This window comes from Phascolarctos cinereus, unplaced genomic scaffold (assembly GCF_003287225.1).
Source record: "Phascolarctos cinereus isolate Bilbo 61053 unplaced genomic scaffold, phaCin_HiC Scaffold_2;HRSCAF=192, whole genome shotgun sequence".
Lineage (NCBI taxonomy): Eukaryota > Metazoa > Chordata > Mammalia > Diprotodontia > Phascolarctidae > Phascolarctos > Phascolarctos cinereus.
In genome coordinates, this window is record NW_027555625.1 from 24,539,092 (window position 1) to 24,543,653 (window position 4,562).

The window sequence follows — 4,562 nt, forward strand, 5'->3', positions numbered from 1 at the left end:
TGGGGAATGGAGAAAGGAATGAAAGGGAAACCATTTAGATGGCGCCTACTATATGCCAGGCACTATGTAAACGCTTTAATAAATATTATTACAATTATTACAATAATTGGATCCTCACAACAACCCTGCAAGAGAGTAGCTGTTATACAGTTGAGACAAATGATGTAGACAGAGGTTAAGTGACTTGCCCAGAGTGATACAACTAGTAAGCATGTGAGGCTGGATTTGAATTCAGGTCTTCTTGACTCCAAGGCCAGTTCTTTATCCACTCAGAGGGTTTCCAAAAAGTTATAGCTGTGGATGCATTCTGGGAAGATAGCAGAGTAGGCCAGAAATTTCCAGGCTCTCCAGATTTCCTCCACAGACAGAAAATCACCACAAAATGAATGTAGAGCAGCAAAATAAAGGGGTAAAGCAGTTGTCCTCCTAGGACAACTTGAAAGGATCTCAGAAAAGACAGGGCCTCTAGGGGCTGAGATTTGGCCTGAGTGAAGTGTAAATACCTCCAGGCCAACTCTACTGAATCAACAAACAGCAGGCCCTGGAGCAACACCTGGAGGTGGCAAACTAAGGAATTTAACTCAAGAAATTTCACCTCAACTTTCACCTTCTTCTCCTTCTCCTTCCCCTTCTCCTTCTTCCCCTTCTCCTTCTTTTTTTCTCCTCCTCCTCCTCCTCCTCCTTCTCTTCTTCTTCTTCTTCTTCTTCTTCTTCTTCTTCTTCTTCTTCTTCTTCTTCTTCTTCAACTGAGAATTTTTCTTCCTCAGATGCTGGTAGGAGTTTCAAAGTAATAGTGTTGAGAAGTACGAGTGATCACTGTAAGGGAAAGACAAAAAGAAGGGGGAAGGTCATACAAGGACAGGGCATCCAAAATGAATCTGAGAAAATCCTATATTCTTAAAGGTAGAAGACTTACTTCTCTCATCCTTGATGAAGGGTGAAGCCAGTAATAAAAAGGAAGCACTGAGTTCTTATACTCTTTCTTTCTCTCTGTTCCTGGGAATTCTGGAAATTCAGGAATTTTGGTCAAGGATGGTTTGTGTAGAAAGAGCAGGGAGACCTAGATGTCTGAAAAGAGATCCATGAAGAATATCTTCAAACCAGGGACCTGTTGCCAACTCTTAGAAGCAGCAGACGAGTGTAGCCTTGTGGAATTCTAATGAATGGTGGGACATTTGGATTAAAGTTTATTATTCTTTCTTCTTTCTTAGCACACCAAGTATTTTCATTCTCTTTTTCTTCTATCTAAAACTGTAACAGGGAACATGCTTCCACTGGAAGTGAATATTCACATTCGGATGCTTGAACAACTATGCATGCCACTTGCTGCAAAATGTCATCTTCAGTCTTCATATTCTTCCTCTCCCACTCCACTGAGAACCTTCCTGGACTCTGGAATCTGGGAATTGAAAATAAAACTTCTCCCCAGGCACCCACTGAGGGCACCTAAGAATCTAAAGAGTTCTCGAAAAGGACCTGAAAGTCGCCCCTGGACAATACTAGACCACTTGTTGGCCATGTTGTAGTGAAGATTCCCTTTCAAGTGTGGGTTAGGCTTAATGGCTGCTGAGGTTCCTTCCAAAACTCTGTGACTCTGTGAACAGAAATCACCAACACCCTGGACAAGTGCTCTTCCAGTCACTTTGTGAAGAGCTCTAGAAGGGGAAGCTACTGCCCCCTCAAGCAGTCCACTCAAATTTAGAGCAGCTGTAATAATAATTAGAAAGGCCTTCCTAACCACCATCCTGAATGGTCTTCTCTCCAACTTTCACTCATTACTCTTAATTCTGCCCATTTGAGTGAAGAAGAAGAGGAAGAGGAAGAAGGAGAAGAGGAAAAAGGAGAAAGAGGAAGAAGGAGAAGAGGAAAAAGGAGAAAGAGGAAGAAGGAGAAAGAGGAAGGAGAAGGAGGAAGACTGAGAAGGAGGAGAAAGAGGAGAAGAAGAAGGAGGAGGAGGAGGAGGAGGAGGAGGAGGAGAAGGGGAGGGGGAGGATAGAGACAGCTAATTCTTCCTCCCTTCAGCACTAAGGACACCCCAATTCAATTACATTTTTTTCAGTGAAATTCAATTCAATTGACTACTAGTTGCCAGATGCTGTTGTTGTTGTTCAGTTATTTTCTGTCATATCTGACTCTTCATGACCCAATTTGGGGTTTTCTTGGCAAAGATACTGGAGTGGTTTGCCGCTTCCTCCTCCAGATGATTTTACAGATGAGGAAACTGAGGCAAGCAGGGTTAAGTACTGACCCAGAGTCACACAGTTAGTAAGTGTCTGATGCCACATTTGAACTAAGGAAGATAAGTCTTCCTGACTCCTAGCCTGGGTACTCTGCCGCTGTGGCACTTAGCTGGCCTGCCAGATATTAGGCATATAAAAATAGAAAATTAAGAGAACACTCTCTCTCTCTCTCTCTCTCTCTCTCTCTCTCTCTCTCTCTCTCTCTCACACACACACACACACACACACACACACACACACACACACCTGTTCTCAAGGAACATATGAAAATGAAAGAGAAAAAGCATCGAGTTGGCCTTGGGAGACCCTATCCTTAGCACTGCTGTTTATGCCCTCTGTGACTTCCAATGGTCCTGCCAGTGAAAGTAACTGGTTGGGCTCCCTCTCCATTCAATGGAGAGGCTGTGCAGTGCTGGACTCAGGAGATCTGGTTTTTGTCCTTGGTTCTTTTCTTTTGAGTTCAGCAAGCCTTTATTTTGTGCCCAACCATGTTCTCACACTGTGGGGATATCAAAGTATGGGTAATCTTTGCCCTTACAGAACTTAGAATCCATGGGGGAGGGAGATAATCAAGACTTAGACATACGGAACAATAAGAAAACAGTCGAAGGAATTCAGTGATAATGCTAAACTGAATAGAGCAGGTGCGATGATCTATGATGATCTTGCAGCTTGGGATAGACAAAAGAGAAGCAACATTAAGCAATGCTAGGAATACTGAACTTGGATCAGTGGAAATCTCTCCCTCCTAATAATGCTATATGATCTTGGGCAGGTACAGTAACCTCTCCTGAATCTCAGGTTCATTTTCTGTAGAATGAAGCTAATAAACCCAACAGTATATACACCCAAGGTCTCACAGGAATATCAAATGAGCTAGAAAAAAAAGGGTCATATCCTGGTCCTGTGATTTCATTGGTCTTTGGGAACGCCCCTCATTTGACAGATAAAGAAATTGAGTACAAAAGAAGGGAGATGGCCACTTTAAGTTTACACAGCTAACTAATGACCAAGCAACATGGCCCAAGGGAAAGAGCACTGATGTTTGAATTAGAGAACTGGGTTCAAATTGTGTTTACTGGTGCTACCTTGGACAAGTCATTTCAACTCCCTGTGCATCAATTTCTTCATCTGTAAAATGAGGGGGGTGAATGTAGATGCCTCTGAATTCCCTTACATTTTTAGGTCAACAATTTTATGCTCTTGTACCTGTTAGCTGCATCTCCCAGTACAAGGTTCATTTAACTAAACCACACTGGGCATCCTGTGAATAGAAAGTGCTGAGATTCACCTGGAGTACTAAGAAAGGCAGCAGAAAGAGACCAGAAGACCTGGCCTGGAGTCCTATCGGTGCCCTTTTTACTAGTAATTCAACCTTGAGAAAGACCCATCAGGACACTGAGCCTCTGTTTCCTTATTTGCCAAATGGGGTTAAAGCTTGCATTATCAATATTAAAGGGTTCTATGAAGAAAGCATTTTGTAAACTGGAAAGCTTTATATGAAGATGAATTGTTATTCTCATAATGAGAGTGTTAGTATGGAACCTCTATAGACTTATGGACAAACATTGGCAGGAAGGATCAAGAATAGGAGGTTGTGCCTGTCTTGTGACTTAGAAAGACCACCTACACCCATGACATCATGGATCCATTGAATCAAAAACCACAAAGAAGGTGGCTTTGAGTAGAGACTTGATGGGAATAGGAATAGGGTCTAGGATTGCTGCTGTGATTACATTGGTATAGGATCCTTTGGGAATGTACATTCACTCTATGAATAAATCTTTGCATCTTTTCCACAGCTTATCTAATTAGAAGGTTGCATAGGTCACAGAGGGGAAGTGACTGATCCAAGGTCACTTAGACAGAATGTGTCAGAAGTGGGATTTGAACCCAGGTCTTCTTAGCTTTGAGCCCAGCTTTCTATCCACATCACCATGCTGTCTCTCTGAATATAATAATAAATCTCATTTAAAAGTGCTGTAAGGTTTACAGAGCATCTTCCTCACCAGAACCATATGAGCTATAAATGAGGAAACTCAGGCTCAGAGAGGTTAAGTAGGTTGTTCATAGTTATCAAATAGAAGGTATCAGATCTTGGATTAAGACCCATGGACTTTGACTTCTGGCCCAGCTCTTTTTTCCACTGCAACAACACCAGCAACATCAACAACAACAAAAACAAACTTTTATGTAGTGCTTTAAGGTGTGCAAAGAGCTTTATCAATATTATTATTCCAGATGAAGATCAAAAATATTTTTACTTGGTCTATAGATATTTAGCAATCTGTACCCAGAGAAAAGCTAATAACAGACATCATG